General features: G+C 44.1%; 1 protein-coding gene across 2 annotated transcripts in view; it reads right to left on the reverse strand.

Moving 5' to 3' along the window:
• The window catches only part of PRKCE (protein kinase C epsilon), a 1,182,017-nt gene that overhangs the window by 634,805 nt on the left and 528,274 nt on the right, over nt 1-18,938 (reverse strand). The window lies entirely within an intron of this gene.

The raw sequence follows: 18,938 nt of genomic DNA on the forward strand, positions 1-18,938 counted from the left end.
GCTGCTCTGTGAGGTATGTTGTATTGAAGTAGGGACTTGAAGCTCCGCCCACTCCGCCCACAAAGGCTTAGTAGTCCCTCCTTAGTACTGCCTTGTCTCATTTTGTAACCTCCCATGGCGACACCCCCTGTTACGTGTATTGTCACTTGGTAGGCTTTAATTACAGCCTCCGAGAACTATTTTCTCAAATAGCTTTGCTTGACATGCTCTCTCCCAACACTTTTTTTTTTATTTTATAGCACGCATTTCAATGCAATAGGTCTTGCATTTGCGAGAGTTCAAGCTATTGGCATTGTAAATGACAACGCTTTATCTGTTTTAAAACCAACACATAAATAAAAGGCATTGTCATTTACAATGCCAATAGCTCAAACTCTCGTAAATGCGAGACCTATTGCATTGCAAATGCTTGTTAGAACTGTTGTGTGTTCATGGACCAGAACCTATAGTCTGATCTGTTGGGAAATCTTTGCTGAAACATAGAGAAGTACTACTGTAGTGCTACTTCCTGCACTCATAAATGCTTCTGTGGCTCAGGCCCATCCTGTTTTAAATGTTATCAAAATAATTCAAAATAGTCTATCATCACCTCGGTTTATGTATATGTAAAATGGTTTAAACATTGGATTCTCGTGCATTGTGCAAAAGCTAATTTCTATCATTGTTTTGCATGCATTTCAAAAATAAATTTATTTTCCAGGAATAACAGGCAACAGCTAAGAATGTCTGGAAATGCCAACATGGAATATGTGATGTGAACTTTGACCAGAACGATCACACTATAAAACACAAACGTCATGTAGCCACAGATGAACACTGTGGGTGTGTGGGTTTGTGTGTGTGTTTGTGTACGTGTGTGCATGTGCGCGTGTGTGTGTGTGAGTGTGTGTGTGTGTGTGTGTGTGTGTGTGTGTATGTATGTGTGTGTATGTATGAGTGTGTGTGTGTATGTATGAGTGAGTGTGTGTGTGTACAGCGGCGGCCGCCATATACAGAGGGTGGGATAACGCAAGAGGGGTCGCGCGGGGGAATACATTATTTTTTTTAAACGTACCTTTTGTCGCCAGCCGCCTGCAGCGTTGCGTCTCCTCGCACCGCCTCTTCTCTTCCTGCCTGCTTGTCCCAGCAGCACTTGGGACAGACTCCCTGTCTGAGCATGGAGGAAAGACGCCCTGCTCAGACGAGGGAGTCTGTGGGAATTCTCCAGCCCGACTGCTCAATACAGTTGGGCTGGAGAAAACCACTTAGGCCTGAGACGGCCGGCCAAAACACATATGCGCAATTAGGGAGTGGAGTGCACGTAGCCCTCCTCCTCCCCCGTCCCATGCCTAGGCCCCATCCCTCCCAACACCGCTGGCTCAGAGCCAGGAAAATGCAAAATAAAACGATGCAAGAACATTGTTTTATTTTACATTTGCTGGCTCTGAGCCAGGCAGTGGGAGGACGCTCCTCCGCCATTGTGGAGGAGCCGCCACTGTGTTTGCATGCATTTGATATGGGGATTTAGCCAAGTCTCCTGGATGGGTACACACAATGCATTTCTATGCGGTAATAGACATATGGAACTCCCCAAAACCAGTTCTGACCAATCAGGCCCACAGATATTCCACTCCACCACATCATCGAGAGGGATATCATTGTGGACATTCCAGTTCAGCAGTGTCAAATGGCTTTTATTGGATCCAGTTGCTTGCATGTGGTTTTTAGACATCTAATAAGGAGCAACTGGGAATTCTAGCTGATTCCAGTTGCATTTTGGAAGTGGTTATCTGTGTGTATGTATGTCAGTAGATTTCTCATTGAGTTTTGTTTCCCGCTGGACATATGCAGGCCAGTGTTTAAGTCGATTTGCCCCATCCGTATCTAGTAGTAACCAATAAGTGGTCAATTGCAATTTTCACTAAGCTCTGTGTAAAATCGTGTACAGGGCACAAATGGAGTGAAGGAAGAAGCTGCTCCCCATATTCGGTACAAACACAGGCATCCAAAACCGCCACAAGTGTGTAACTTCCCTTTCAAATATACAAACCAGCCAATAATGGGAAAATCATGTTTTTCTGTTTTGGGCAAACAAATGTGTGTGGAGAATATGCCAATGGTGTTTGCGTACATCTGTATTAAAACACTAGTGCAGTACAGAAAATTTTGGATTTTTTTTTTTTTTTAAGGTTCAGATAGTTTGCCCAGCATATTTAGCATTGACCACCCAATCTGTGGCAGTGTCATTTACAATATTTTGGGTGACCCCAGGCGAGACATATTTGGGGGCACTTGTACGGAAAAAAATTGAAGTGTATTGCCATTTCCTGCTAATTCAAGCCGCGTGAAACAATACTAAGTTATATGTTGAAATATGTCTTGTTCGGGATCCTTAAATACTTATAATAACACAGAGTATACGAACAGAGTCAGGGGACCAGGTAAACAAGGATAGGAGTGTGAGATATGGAAATAGGGTAGCCTGAGGTCAAATAAGGAGCAAATTCCCTTTCCATGGGGGGGCCATGGAATGTGGGGCCCCGGCAATTGCGTAACTTGCCCATGCCTTAAAAGGCCTCTGATCAGTGGTCTTCTAGGCAGCCTTTCTGTATATGTGCAACAAAAGCATGGATGGTAAACACCACAACTAGAAGGCGTGGGAGAAACACACAGCAAAACAGTGCAAGTGAGTGAGTATGCCAGTCATTTTACTGCTCCTTTTTCAGTAATGATGAAAGATGCACTTCTGTTTGTTGATGCCTACCCTCCATATCATCTCATTTGATGCATAGAATTTGTGCACCTGTATGACCACAATAAAGAGATGCGAAGTGGTGAATGTTATGTCACAAAATGGGCAGAGGTCACAACATCAAACATGTGATTATTCATGATGGAGACTGGGAACTATTAAATTGTGTGCAACACCTGTTGATCAAGGATGTGCAACTTTTTCTCACAAAATCTTATGAAATTCCATGAGAATTTCACAAAATTATACTTTTGCAGTGGAATGTGTTATGCCGGTACATCGCAACGTTTTCATTTTTTTTTAAGTCTCAAGATTCCAGTAGTAGACAGTTTCAAGCAGAAAATGTCTCTCTGCATCGTATTTCCTGTGGGAATCAGTCTCCTGCCGCCGTTCACGCTCTGGTTAAAAAATGATGCAAAACAATGTGAAATTTGGTTAACTTTACAGAATTTTGTGAAATTCACTAACATAATTAAAAGTTCGCCCATGCCTTTGCTTTAGTTCACAGAAGACATCTGAAAAAAAGCAAGAAAAAAAAGTAGGTCTTGCACTGATCAGGCAGGTGAGAAAGCAAACATCAGAAATGGTCAGGTAAAATTTATACCTGTGCTTACTGTGTGCGTGACAGTGAGCAAAGCACCGATTTCACTACAAACAAAAATATATGAGACAAGTGCTGATGATTACATTTGTGTGAGGATCCAAACACTAGATCATTGAGCGTGCACTTGTGCAAAACCCATTCTATCTCTTTCTTTCAAACAGTCAGGTGAATAATGCAAATACATTCCACAGGACAGAGAGTTTTTCATGTTTCTTATTCTCAACGTTTTTTAAAAAGTAGAGAAATTAATGTTGCAAAAACATTTTTAAAAATGTGGTGTTCATTGCCTCTCCAAATGTGTAGCAACAAATGAAACACAATTATCTTGTATGCAGACCAAAACTTTAGGTGGTGGTTTGGGCTAGTATAAGTGTAGCTGCTCAACTCCCACACGAGACCTGCTGTTCTCCTCTATTCTGATAAACCATCTGTGGGTCCTGCTCAGCAGCAGTCTCGATGTTGGTACCTGCAACCCCAAATATGTGCTTTACAACCCCTGTGGTGTATTTAATCCAACTGACGATCTTTGAAAATCAAGCTAGAGTGACCACATCACTTCAGGGCATTATGAACATTGACTCCAGTCCTGGACTTTTCCCCTAGAAATTATTGCTTTCAGTTGTGGGAGTCAAATTAGTTCAAAAACAAGACTACTACATCCAGAATGCTTTAGGCTATTACACAAAAGCCCAGGACTGAAGAGAGAGTCCTTAATGACCTGGAGAGAAGAGGTCACTCTAAATCAAGTATGAGATATCTTTTTGTGGTGTTAGTAATTTACTGTTAATGGCCTGTGACATAATTTAAAAAAAAATTTTTAAAAGAAAACTGGTATCCTGATATCGGGGCCAATATTTGGCATCAGTGGGCTTGACAGGGACATTCCTATATTTTGGCGAGGTGGAGCCACTAGGTGTAACTTTCCTTTAAAGCCATCTTTAAACTCACTGATAAAGGAATTGAAACAAATGAGTTCTATGAGCTATTCGATTTCTACCCCATTAATTGCCCCTACATCCACTAACACCCAACATTTCAGTCTACTTTACCGCTTTCTAATATTACTATCTTAGATCAATACAGAGGTTGCTTAATTTCTGTGTAAAAATACTTTCAGAGAAACACAAAGAGACCACATCCTTTTCTTTAGCATTGATCTAATTCCTTCTTGAAACAGGAAAAAAGCCTGATTTGTCTGCCTGGAAGTTCACCAGGGAAATGTGTGACTTCGAACTATTCCACTCAATTTCCCTTCATGCTCAATTTCATTGAAATACAAGCCGCAGAAGTCAGCTCTTGTGCCAAAAAGTTACTAGCCTTATTGATTTTTTTTATGAAGTAGGGATTGATCTGTTGTTCTTCTAGCATTCTCTGGAGTCACTGATGTCCCAGAACGTGATTAATGAAGGCTGATGGTACTTTCTCAAGCTTTGCCAGCATCCTGATGGTATAGCCCTGTAACCGGATAGATCATCCAATCTACTCAAATCTGACTTATCTTCTGCCAGACTATCCTCTGTCCATTTTTAGGTCTGGTCTTGCCAGAACTTTAGCTAGCTCATCAACCTCATGTTTTACAAAATAAAAAAAACAAGTAATAAATAAATAAATACACATAAATAAAATGTATGTGTGCCAGCCCGCATATAAACGGCTACAGGGCATTTAGGTCAGTCCCCTTCCTCCATTGGTATGTTGAAGTGTCATTCATGATTTGCGTTTGCCAACAGCAGCATGGACTGTAGGTTAGCTCACTTCAACTACTGCTTTTTTTCACTATGAGTTGTTATGTTATATATAGTTTCTAAAGCGCTCGAATACCTGGAGGCTTCTTGGCACTGACTTAAAGATCAATGGGGTAGGATGTGGCCTTTGAGAACAAGGAAGCCACAAGGATTTCTACAGCCAGGTCTTTAATTAACATCAAAGACACTGAAAACCCTGAGGTCTGAGATAGCAAAGAAGAAAGATGAAAAGGTGGTGTGTGACATGAGAAACAAAAACCTAATGTACGTGGTGAAAGGGCAATCCCTTAGGAACGTAATCACTCACTCACCCCGGGTAACAAGCCCCATCACATGGGATTTTCATCCCAAAGAAAAATCTCAAACTCTCAGGGGGCCGCAGGCCCCTCAACGAGAGGTAAGAGCTCAACGATGTTTATGTTTTGCACTGAAAGGTGGACTAAATCCACAAATGAAGAGCAGGGTGTGAGTAGGGGGTGCAGTGCTGATGAAATAATAGTGCAATAAGAGTGTGTTAAAACTAGTTACGGGCCGGCAAGGAGGAATCTCTTAGACACCGCCGTACCGATGCTAGATTAAAAAAGTGAGAGCCCCACTAGTTCAATATAACCAATGGAGCAATATATGAGACAATGGTCAACATGTTTCAGCCAAGGCGCCTAACTAGGCTCGGCTTTCATCAGGACCTGGTTAGCTACTGCAAAAATGAAAGAATAACGTATCAAAGGATATCGTGGGTACCCCAAAGTTGCTTGTAGGGTGTACGGCTCCTCAATGATTCAAACATCACCCGTGAAAACTGGGTGGAAAATTGACCTCCACCTGGCGACCGCTCAGGAAGGAACACCGCTCTCTCCGTCGGGGAAAAGGGCTGGAATGAGCCTGCAGCCTCATTCCAGCCCGGTTCCCCGACATTCCCCAACATTGGTTATATTGAACTAGTGGGGCTCTCACTTTTTTAATCTAGCATCGGTACGGCGGTGTCTAAGAGATTCCTCCTTGCCGGCCCGTAACTAGTTTTAACACACTCTTATTGCACTATTATTTCATCAGCACTGCACCCCCTACTCACACCCTGCTCTTCATTTGTGGATTTAGTCCACCTTTCAGTGCAAAACATAAACATCGTTGAGCTCTTACCTCTCGTTGAGGGGCCTGCGGCCCCCTGAGAGTTTGAGATTTTTCTTTGGGATGAAAATCCCATGTGATGGGGCTTGTTACCCGGGGTGAGTGAGTGATTACGTTCCTAAGGGATTGCCCTTTCACCACGTACATTAGGTTTTTGTTTCTCATGTCACACACCACCTTTTCATCTTTCTTCTTTGCTATCTCAGACCTCAGGGTTTTCAGTGTCTTTAATACTTTGTTTGGGGATATAATCCTGTGCGGTCTTTAAAAATGTTCCCTCTGACCCTCCGGTATCTAACCGTTTTGTGACAGCTTTAATTAACATCTTCATAAAGAGTAGTATACTAGGGGCCTCCTTGATGTATAGCAGGCGGGTGTTCCAAGCTTTTGTGGCTCCCAGTACAATGCTCTTTCCTCCCCTGCTTGCCCACTTGAACCTAGAAGGCACCACAAGTTTGGCTGAGGCTGAACATAGGGTCCTGCCTGGGGTCTATCATGCAAAACTCTGTTGAAAAAAAGAGGACCCTGACCATGCAGCGCTTTGTAGGCGATGCAGAGTACTTTTAAAAGTCATTCTTGGTCTAATCAGGAGCCAAGGCAATTGTCTTATATCCTTGGATGCTTGAGTGACATTAAGGGATCTTATAAAGAAGCCTGCCAGCTGCATTCTGAAGGGTTTGTAATCTATTTAATACGGTTTGTTTGGCAGAGAAAAATAGTCTCTTATAGTAATCCAATTTTGTCACAATCAAGGATGTCACAAGAGTTTTTGGGAGATGACACAGGATGAAAGATAGTATCTTTTTAATGGCCTTCAAGATAAACAAGCATTGGCATAGCCAATAGGTCTCGCCTTTGGGACCTTATTAGTGTTTAGTTATCCATCACAATATCGTTGGTACAACAACATCAAGTGTTGCATGGCTAAACATTTATAAGGTCCCAAAGGTGAGACCTATTGGCTATGCCAATGCTTGTTTTTGAGTGAGTGGTGGATGTGGTGGTGGACATGGTGGTGGTGGATGTGGTGGACATGGTGGTGGACGTGGTGGTGGTGGAGGAGGTGGTGGTGGTGGTGGACGTGGTGGTGGTGGACGTGGTGGTGGTGGTGGACGACTATTGGGTAGGAGGGTTCTGGCAGAATGCGGAAGGAGAGGAGGATCTTGAAGGGGGCACATGGGAGAGCAGAAAAAGGACGAATATTATCCGGGTTCTCAGTTCTAATAAACTTATTCAAAGTATTGGTTTCTATAGGAATTTAATTCTTGCTGAGAAAAGAAACTTAATCAACCCTTCAAACACTGAAACTAATTTCTGTTTGCAGGCTCATATACTCATTCGTCCTAGTCAAGCGTGTCCGTGCACTATAAAATATAATGCTTTGGATTTTGTATCATATTACTGCTTCCAGGGATCTATCAGAGGAGGAAAGGGTATCCTCTGCCATTTAGCGATATCTCTTTTAGCCAGCTGAAAATATAAGTTAATATAGTGCGGAAGAGCACAAAACAAAATAAAACATTAAAAATATACAGAGCCAATCGCAGCACGGGAGGGGCAAAGACCAAATCGGCAGAAGGGGGCAGAGGTGCAGCATGAAGTGTGCCATCGAATTGAAAGGCAACTGACACTGCCTGGATCCCTGACGCACACAGCGTTTCCCTTGTGGGAGCAAGCAGGAGCACCATCTGTTTTCAACGTAATTACAAATAGATGGCGCCAAAGCTCGCTCCCGCAAGGAAAACGCCAAACGTCCACGCGTTGCAATAGAAAGCAAAGCAAAACGTGCACGTTTTTGGCCAAAATGCTGATCGATTCCAATAGGTCCCCTCCTGTACAGCGCAAGCGCGCTTCGTAGGCGAGACCTAAAAAGGTGGATGAGGTCACTTAATTAATGTGATCTGAGAAAGACAATCTGTCATCCATCAAGACCCCGAGATTGTGAGCCTTCATTACTGGGGATGGTAGAGGGCCCAAACCCTCTGGCCAGCAGGAAGGGGTCCAAAAGGAGGTGTGATCAGTCGGGCTGGCATTACTCGCAGGTGAGGGGGGGGGTCGTGCAGGGAGGGGGTCGCGTGGGGAAATGGGGGGTTAATTTAAATAATAAATAATAATGAAAACTTATCTTCGCTCTGGTCCCGCGTCTCCTTCTCTCTCTGCCCTGAGTCGCTGGAAGCCGGCAGCCTCCCTCACCTCCCCTAAGCCAATCACAACGCTGCAATGGCAGCGTGGTGATTGGCTGGGATGCTGACCACACAGGCGTCTATTGGGAGGCTGTTTTCTCCATTCAGGCTGCATGCAGCCTACATGGAGAAAACGGGAGACTGCGTATGACTGGTTTGGTCAGCCCTGGGATTGACCAAACAGTCAGCGCCCACAACAGTGGGCAAACCACAACTCCCCTGCCTTGCAGCAGGACCGCCCACCCACCCGCTCCCAGCCAAACCCTTCTCCTTCCTTGCAGTGAGAGAAGCAGAAACATAAAATGGTATTAAAAATACCATTTGATGTTTCTGCTTCTCGCACTGCGAGAAGGCAGTGGGGCGCCGCTCCTCTGCCCACATGGAGGAGCCGCCCCTGGGTGTGACCTCCAAACAGTAATACTTCTGTCTTTGCAGAGATACGCTTTAGACAATTGCTATCCATCCATAGTTTAACGACCTGCATACAGCTACTAAACCTGCGGCATGTGCAAATGCTGAGTGACAGCATTTTGCACATGTACATCTGACTGAAAAATAGTCCGTGTGAAGGCTGGTGGCATTAACGCTTCTTGCCTTTTTGCTTTCATTACAAATCATGTTTCCATATCCGCTTTCCAAACACATGCATTTGAGCTTTAGTCTGCAGAATTTGTATTTTTAATTACTTTTAAAGTTTTGATGCCTGTGTCGCAAGAGTTAAAAGAGAAGAAAATGCAAGCTACCAAGACTAGAACTATTGGCTTTCCCAATACTTATTTCATAGTCTCCTCTGTTTCTCTGGCACTCTGGACATTCATCTGTGAGCGCACAACATAGGTTTCTCTAGCTAGCACATTAATACAGCAGACTGGACTTCATTGTTCCAGTACCGTGGCACGGTATGTCTCCCCATACAACCATGGCAATCTCAAGCTTGTCAAAAAGAGGTGTTATGTACTTAACACTACTCTGCAGCTCATGTGCAAGGTTCAGGATGACTTTAATAAACCCATACTCTACAGCACTGGAATTTGTTTAATCCGTACAAGCGTGTCCTTTGGAACAGCTCATGCATCTGGAGAAACATGGTGTTTTTGATTTTATTGGGACCCTGGGACACCCGCACTTTTTTACGAGTTAAACGTCCAGCGCTTTTGTAGCCGGAGCGCCAAACAGCCACGCTACAAGGGTGCCAAAATATTCTGGCGCGCACTGCGAGCGAGCAGGCAGCCATTTGTAGAACTCTTGAGGCTTACCCCAATCATGGCGGTTGCAGCTTATAGTCAGGGTGCACATCTGCGTTTGACAATCTCTGGAAGCTACACCAAAGCAGCCGACAAAGAAGCCTGGGAAAGGGGCCATGCGTGAGAGGGCTGCGAGGAGCTCGAGCTCCGAGCGCGAGACCTGTGGCCACCCAATCACAATCCCTCCTTTCTCGATCCACCAACGTCAGCAGAAGTTCACTTTCTCTGTCCCTTCTGTGCAAGAGAGAACAGCGCATCTATTGCGACTATTCACTGCAGAACGTGCCTCGTGCGAGGTCTAAGAATTCTTTCATGCAGAATCCCTTTCCTTGGCAAAGTAACCCCAATAACTGCACAAATCGTACTTTTACTCACTTTATATGATTTCATGTCATAATCAATGAAGCATTACTTAGTTGTCCAAAATTACTCCAATCTTGCAAAATACTTTAACGTGCAGTAGTAACCCAATAGAATTATATTTTTCTGTGTGTCAGGGTTTCAAATACCGATTACTGTCTTGTTCGTCTTGATTTTAAATTGGCTACTTGCCTCAAGTTTATTCATTTATATTTATTCATACTTTTGTATGGTGGGTACTAAGATCAAGACAATCAGAGCGCTTTATCAAATATCTACAAAGAGTGTACAAAAATCAATCAAAACAGAGAAAAATGAAGATGATAGAGTAAGAGGTGACATTACAAATTACACTGTAGAGCTAATAAGCATGCATGGTATATTACACATTACAAATGTAGCTTCATCAAAGTGAAAGAATAAAAGCATGCAACAGGTCGTTCTAGTACTGAATCTGGAGAGGGTTAAAAGGTGCTAGGCTGACGGGAATACTGAATGAGATGAGACCCAAGTCATTGTAGGGTTGAGGAAAAAGTACCAATCAAGTCGTCGTGGAATGGCAAAAATTAATATGAACAAGCATTGCCATAGCCAATAGGTCTCGCCTTTGGGACCTTATAAGTGTTTAGCCATGCAACAGTTGCATAACTAAATACTTATAAGGTCCCAAATGGAGACCTATTGGCTTTGCAAAGCGGCCGCAAAAGTAAAAGTGATCGCGATCACGATCAAACATCAAAGCGGCCGTGCGGCCGCTAAAGTGAAAGTAATCGCGGTAAAGCGCGCGCGCCCGCGCACATGCACTGTAGCTCCAGGCTGGCCTGGTAGCACTTTTTGGAGCCCTCTCAATAAGTCTCGCCAGACCAGCGCATGCGCTGGGTCAGGCGAGACCTAAAAATGTTAAAGTGAAATCAACCAAGGGATCAGAGCCCTGCTCAATGGCGTAATGAAACTTGAGGGGGCTCACCGGAAAGGTACAGGGAGGTCCCCCGATTTAATCAGGAGCTTTCAGGCCAGAGTATTGAGCTGAGGGGGCCCCTGCAGGTCACCCCCCCTGCACCGCAGGGGGCTGCGGGTGTCTGTGTAACGCCACTGGCCCTTCCCAAACGATAAGCGAGGTGAGGATAACTAGAAACAGCGGTGACTAAGTCGACCATAATGCACGGCTCTGAGCTTCCCTCAGAACTAGGCAGGAGTGATGTTCAGGCAGAATTTAAGCAGCAGATGGACGTTAAGCAGTTTTTTTTTTAAAGATGAACATGAGGCTATAGCCTGGCACAGCCTGAGGACTGGTTCTGCATATGCATTTTACTAAAGGTGGGAGTTTGAGAAGCATATAGTCAGTGCTCTGAAGTTAACAAAACAGCCAGCTCCTGTGGCCAGGCGAGCAGAAGCATTCCATGAGCATTTGATGAGGGTCAGGTGAATTTTGGGAATGGGGAAAGAATAGCATTCCCGTGGTCAGGTGCAGAGAGAACCATTGCTTGAATGACTACTTTAAGGTTTTGCTCAGGAATTAAGAGTTTGATCTCACTAATAAGTTTATGTTGGTAATTAGCATTTTTAGCACCCAAATTGATGTAATCAATAACATTCATCCTACTGTCCAGTGCTGAACGGAGAGATTTGGTGTAATCAGTGCTCAAAAGAGAGCAGTCAGGGACATTAGTGGAATATAGCTACCCTTGAATTGGCGAAGAGAATGTCGAAGGCGAAAAGAGGAGCAGCACAAGTCTTGTGTGGATTAAACTTGAGATGGGGAGTTGTCAGTCAAGACTGTATTTTGTCCATCATTAATGTAAAACATGATATATCAGTGGAGGATAAACTTTTAAGAATAACTAGGTGTTGTTTGAATAACAGTGGCATGAAATGCTAGACTCTTTAATGGGAGTGCCCATAGGTTGAAGATACACATTGAATAACGTGGGAGCTAACAGAGATCCTTGCGGGACAGACCATGGTCTACTTTCATCAAATGTGAGTCGTTTTCTAGGTAGGATGTGAACTATTTCAGCACTGTTGCTCTGAGACCTACGAAATCATTTAGGGTGTCATGAGGATTTCATGATTGATGATATCGATAGTGACCAAGAGATCAAGAAGGCGGTGGCGGCTGGTAGGGAACGGGGGTAGCATGGTGGAGGGGAACAAAATATAAAATTTAAAAAAATCACTTACCTTCTCACAGTCACCATCTCCGCTCAGCTTCGCTTCCTGACGAGGTCCGGAAGCACACAGGCTCCCCTAAGTCAATCACACTGCTGCAGTGCAGCGTTGTCATTGGTCTGAGTGCTGTTGTTCGGCACTCTGATGGGGACAGGGAGCCTATGCAGGTTCCCCCACCAGGCTGAGCATTACAGCCTGTTGGGGAACCTGCAAAGTGTGCATGACTGTTTGGCCGGCCCAAGACGGCCAGCCAAACTGCCATGCACACTTAGAGTGGGCCCACCACTCCTCATCCCGTGACTCCCGCCGTAACCCAGACCCATAGCTCTAAAAAACAAAAAGATAATAACAATGTTATTGTCATTTAATTTTTTCTGCTCTGAGAGTTGTGGGGCAACGCTCCTCTACCTTAGCCTCAGACCATCCCTGAACCAGGACTGCAACCCGTCAAGTAGATAGGTTTCCTTTACAAATTGAGTACGTTGCACACTGACACAGCTTTCAAGGATTTGGGCTAGAAAAGGGAGTCATGAAATAAGACAGTAGTTGTTGAGGCCCTCAGATCCACAGTTGTTTTTAGGTCTCGCCTGGCGTTAGCAGCACACATGCGCTGCCCTCGCCATGCAAGGGCCTTTTGAAATCAATACGGATTCTATGTGCACGCGTACGGATGGACAAAAGATGTGCACGCGTATGGACAGGAGATGTGCACGCGTACAGGTCGTGGCATTTAAGCAACGTGCGCATAGCGCGCTTTCGCCTTCCCTCCCTCCCCCCGTCCTTTGTGTTGCCGTCATGTCTGGGAACAAAGCCCCGCCCCTCTCGATCATCTCTACTCTTGTCATTTTTAACCTCCTACGCCTGTACTCGTTTTGGATGCGTTTGCCACATTCGCCAGGGAATTCTGTTAAAGAATGCAGATGTTTCTCTCTCGTGTCTTGAGTCAGAGGCAGATTTAGGTGTTTTGGCGAAAATGGTTGATTATCTGACGGGCAGGTGGGTGCCTCTGAAATGACAGGCGAGGTGAAGAAGAGTCACAAACTTGCGTGTCCGTCGTTCTCTTCATCAGCACACACCGCCTTTAAGGATCTGGCCTATTGGCAAAAACATCCCAGTTTCCCCATGGACAAGTTCATCTGTACTTGGAAATTTTGCTGTCCAGAATGTTCCAAGGTTTGCGGGATTTGCAGGGCTTGAAAAGTTAGCATTTTCTTTTGTTGTAGTCATTTCTGCATTGCGGTCCAAGTTTATTTTTTCCCTCCGCTTTGTGCGGGAGAAGTGATTTTTCAGGTGAGATCTGGAAAAGCGTGCACTTTCCCGAGGCAGGCTAGGCAGAACAGAAGGACAGAGGGTTAGGCCTGTCTTGGGAAAGCTCCAGAGAGGCTGCGGCACGCGCTGCAGAATAGAGAGGCAATATGGCTGCAGGGCCATGATACCCGCTCGTGCCAGTGCGACCAGCTCGTCGATCACATGGGGCCTCCTTTGCCCCCCCCCAATATATCAGTTAATATTATAAAACTGCTTGTGGCAGCGCGTGCACGGCGGTGATTGCAGTGGTGCTAACCTAGATGGAGTTTGCTCCGAACCTCCACAGTTAAGTGACTCTGTCATAACAAGCATTGTTTTGTTATACTCTCAGCTGTTATAACCCTTAGCTTAAACTGCACAGTGGACCTCACAACACACGGCTAAAGCTCAGTTTCAATAGTATGAGCGGCTGTGCTTCACTCAACTTTTGTCTCCTCACATTTCATTTGTGTGTTGCTGGTCTCTATCAATACGAGTGACTATAGTTCACAATCAAAGGTTGCAATTCTTGTTTTCGCAGAGACCATATTTTATGGAGGATCTCAAGTGAGGCCACAAAGCCTATTCTTGTCTGAGAAGGTTTGCAGTGTCCTCTGCTTGAAAATGTACCCCTTGATCATGAGACTCCAACAAGGATGAGTAATGGCTTTTAGGAATGCACTCTTTTGTTATGTGGCATTCACTGAATCTCTGGGAGACACTTCTCCTAGGAGCCCAGGTATAAATGTATGAAGCCCCAAGCATTATGTTTCAGTTTCAGATTCCTTACACTGGTGGTGCAGAGATACAGTGCGTATGCCAGCCCACCACTGTTTCCAGCCCTCCACCCAAGAGGTGATTTCCCATGATGGCCTATCTTGTACCTTAGATGCACTTGCCGCTCTTCCTCAGTCACGGGGCTAACCTCTGAGACCCTCCGCTGTCAGGTAGCTTGTGTACAGCAGTGTTTGCCTCCATACCTCATCTTGTAGCACTAACTCTTGCGATGCTTCGGCTCACCAAGCAGCATGGCAGGCAAGCCTCAAGCAAGTAAGTTTGCTGATGGCACTCTCTTAGCTCCACTGTTGCCGGGAGTGAGAGGGAACTGGTGCCGCTTGTATTAAGCCGGAACTAAACAGTTATTTTGTTGACTTGTTGCCATGTTTGGTAAGTTGGTGCTTTGCTAATTAAATACCGAACACTTGATCGTTTTGGAAAAATAAAACTCTTACAAAACTACACTGATGAAGATGACTTCTGGAGATTGGTGGGGGGAGAGAGAGGTAGAGAGACAGAGAGAAAGAGAGAGAGAGAGAGAGAGAAAGTGTGTGTTTGTGCATGTGTGCGCGCGTGTGTGTGTTTGCATGTGCACGCGCGCACATGTCCACAAAAATGAAATGATAATTCCTTTGATCCTTTTTGCGTGGTGTGGTGCCAGTGACGGGATCAGGCACACATTGCTCTGTTACTGTTTAACACATTTTCCAAGATTCTTTAACATAATCAGGTTATAATCAAACACTTCAAGGTTGTATTGTGCAACAGCTCTCTTTTCATAACCATAGGTCACCTGACAAAAAGAGGAGAACCACTTCTCCATGTAAAGTGGAGGGTGTCAACATAGCTGTGAACACACGTTTATTATAATTATCTGTCATGAAGCTACCGCGCCTGCCGATTACAGTGGCACACTTCTAAGGGCCTGGTCTTTGATGTGACCACTTACTTCAATTGTGCACCCAAAATATTCCACAGATTTCAAAATGTATATTGTACTAGAATGTGCCGCTTGAGCACAATCCAGCAGCAATTTGCACACGATGATATTTAAACCCTTTGTTTGAATCAGAAAGGTAAAACCACAGGTTCCACAATGCAAAATTATGCTGTTTTCCTTATTGTCCCTCTTTTTTTCTTACGCAGGTCCCAGTGGTTAATTTTAGCCGGTGGTTTCTGGTGCTCAGCCCCGGCACTTAATTGCCAACACCAGCCACATGGTAGTGTTGTCTGTCAAATTTAGGTACGAGCACAACAACATCTGTTTATAAATTTAATTTACATTTTCAATGACTAGTATTTCCCTCCCAATCCATTCTTATAGATTTGGGGGCCTGGAATAGTATGAATTTTCACACTTTTAAGAGTGCGATGATTAGTACTGTGTTGGTGCTGTCCTACCACATTCTCTCCACAAACTCCTACTTTCCTCTCACTGCTTCAGCTTTCCTCCCAATTTCCTTAAACAATATCCCCTTCATCATCCTAACCCCTTTCTCCCCAGCCCTCCTTTTTTAAATTCCCTTCGCCCTCATTTCTCACTCACTTTCTGACTTCATTTGTTTTACTATATGAGCAAAATAGATGGATTTAAATTTGCTGGCACTGTCACATACTTATTTTCAAAGTAGATTTTAAAGAAAAAAGAATTGTCTTTATCTCATGTTCTCAGATGTTTGACAAGTGTACAAAATGTGGTCAAAAGCTAATCAGGAAGTAGCCCACACTTCTCTGATTCTTTTTCCATCAGCTGTCCATTTTGTGTTGTCAATCCTCTTTTCTTCTCTGTTAGCCCATGTTCTCTTTTCAAATGCTCTTTCTCTCATCTTTAATGCATCAGACTACCTTCTAGCTGACTCTTTGTCCTCCTCGTCCTTCTTCCATGCCTCCTCATTTACCTGCCACTGTCAGTCCCCCACCACCCCTTTTCCTCTCTTCCCATCATACATCTTCCTCAACATTGTTCCTTTCTACAGTTATCCTCATGTGCCATTCCATCATCATCATTTAACATTATTCCTCTTCAGTCACACTTATTCAAACCTCCTTTCTTCATGTGCTTGTTCCTTCTCTGCACACCTTGCTTCTTCACCTCCATTGTGCTGACCAAATCCTATAGCCTCTTCTTGGAGCTCTGATATCTTTGCGATATTTCAAGGGCAAAACCTGCTGCTCTCCATTTTCTATTTCACAGTTTCTTGTATATCAATGAGGCCTGAACACAAGACACAAGATTATGAATAATTGTGAATCTCTTAATTTTAGGGTGGCAGGGCTTCAAGAGTAGGACACTGCAAAAGAATTGAACTTTTGCCACTCCTTAGTTTCTTCATGGGTTCACGTCACCATCAAATTGATCATTTTAGCCCCCCCCCCCTTGATTATGCCAGCAAATTATAAATAGGTGCATGAGTCTTCGTACTCCACCTACTCCAGGGCACCTAAAACACCACTTTCAGAGAGGTTTGTTACCAATAAATCCATGATCGATCAGCCCCGCTTCCAGATTTTTCACTGGCTTCTCTTGTCAGGAATTGTCTCCTTTTGTTACCAATAAATCCATGATCAATCAGCCCCACTTCCCGTCTCTTCACTGGCTTCTCTTGTCAGGAATTGTCTCCTTTAACAAACTCTGCAATGGCTATTGGGCCATCCACAGAATTGGGCTGATCTTCGTACAACTAGACTCTGCACCTATTACTCAAGTAGGACCCTCAGATCTAAACTGGTCAGTTTTTTACCATTCCCTGCTTCAATACGTCCAGCATTGATGGGACCTGCTTTGCAGTACAGACATCCGAGTTCTGGACTTCTCTCAGGCAACAACAAGAAATATTCACAAGTGGCTTGAAATTCTGAGGAGCTCTAATGCCCTTTGCAATCACCGCACACTTCAACCCAAATAAGACCCCCACTCATGTAGGATTGCCTTACAAGTTTACATGGAATGATCCATCTGTGGAGACCACAGCTGGCATATATCACCATGCGCCCCTCTAGCTACCATACACTGTTCTGAATCACTAAGTGAGGCACCAAATCTTTCAGCAGAGAACTGATGCACCCCTCTCTGGCCCTCACCCAACATTACCCACATAGGTCACACTATATTGTACTGTATTGCAATTGCATTTATATACCGCTTACTACCCCTGACGAGGCGTTGAAGGGCTTTTTCGGCGAGTAGCACGCTACTCCGGAACCCATAAAGGAATAGTGGTAAATTAGTATAGTGAAATATGAAAGTGATTTGAGTGGTGGATATGTTAGTTTGTTATTTGAAGTGAGAATATGTATCTGTGCATTGGTATTCATATAAAGCAAACGTACTTGGGGAGCAACAGAGCTCTGTGATTTATGGGGAGAGCTTGGAAACGATTCGGGAACACATACTTAAAGTGCAGATTTGCACTTCACATATTTAAAATTGCATTGTACATGTTTACATTTGTATGACCTATTCCCAGGAAACAAACGAGTTTCCGTCAGCTGCCAAGGCTAGGATTCAAACCCACGTCCCCATGATCTAAAGCTGGTCCTTGGCCTCTGGACCACTTCACCTCCCTATAAACATTCTCTCTCTTAAATAAACAGAGCAAGCCTATGAGCCTCTTACTCTCATCCTTCAGTGATGGAGTGATGGCCTCAGACAGAGTCTATACAAATGTTGCATTAGAATTAAATACATCATCCTTCCTGCCTCCACATAACCTTGAGTCTATTGATGTACATCATGTACAATGTATATCAGTCTAAGTATGGAGCACTGAGTCTATTTTATGCAAATCAATACTTACCAAAAGATTCCATCAATCATTCTAGCAACATAAATAATCTTTCAGGAAAAAGGAAACCTGCAGATGGATATAATTCTGCCCAAGTATATACAACAGTAAACAAGCAAAGAGTGCTTGCGAATAATAAATTAGAAAACATACAGACTAAAGTAGGTTTAAGACACCCTTTGAAGTAATGCCTTAGTCTATTTATGACGTACGGTTTCTATTTTTTTCTTTCTGTATTTGGTGTGTCGTCAGAAGGAATTTGTAGACAGGAAAGTACCATATTTCATCTTTTGCTTTTCTGGTCGCCTGCAGGCTCGTGTGTTTATTTTTTGCCGAAGATCCCGGTGTATGTGTATATTTGTGCAGATGGTGTAAAGCCCACAAAATTCCACGGGAGAGATTTGTGCATAAGCATGCTAAACAAGGGGGAGTGGGGAGGGAGGGGGATAGAGAGAGATACAAAGGGAGAGGGAGGGAGGGGGTGAGGGGGTGGAGGGGGGGGGGGGGGGAAGAGTCAATATATCCAGAAAACTCGAAAAAAGTTAGCCAAGAAAACGCTCTGAGGTCCTGAGACATGTCAACCTGTGCATCAGTGGTCAGTGTAACATCAAGCAATCCAGGCAAGGGAAAGAAATATTCCCTAGTGAGATGTGCCCCTAGCCTCAACAGCGAAGACGAATGGGATACCAAACTTGGCACAGAGCAAGCATTTCATATCAATGTGTGTGTTCGGCCGCCTACTAAGCTGTTTCTAGAGATGTAAGAAGTAGTACAGTGTGTCATACATACATCATACAGTAGCATGGTAATGCATTAAGAATAATTTCAAATTATTCTGCTGTGTGCACACCTGCCAGTAGTGTAACATCACACCAGTTACTAGTAAGCAAGGCTCTCAGGATGTGTGACCTCCTCCATTGAGGAA

This window comes from Triturus cristatus, chromosome 6 (assembly GCF_964204655.1).
Source record: "Triturus cristatus chromosome 6, aTriCri1.1, whole genome shotgun sequence".
Classification (NCBI taxonomy): Eukaryota; Metazoa; Chordata; class Amphibia; order Caudata; family Salamandridae; genus Triturus; species Triturus cristatus.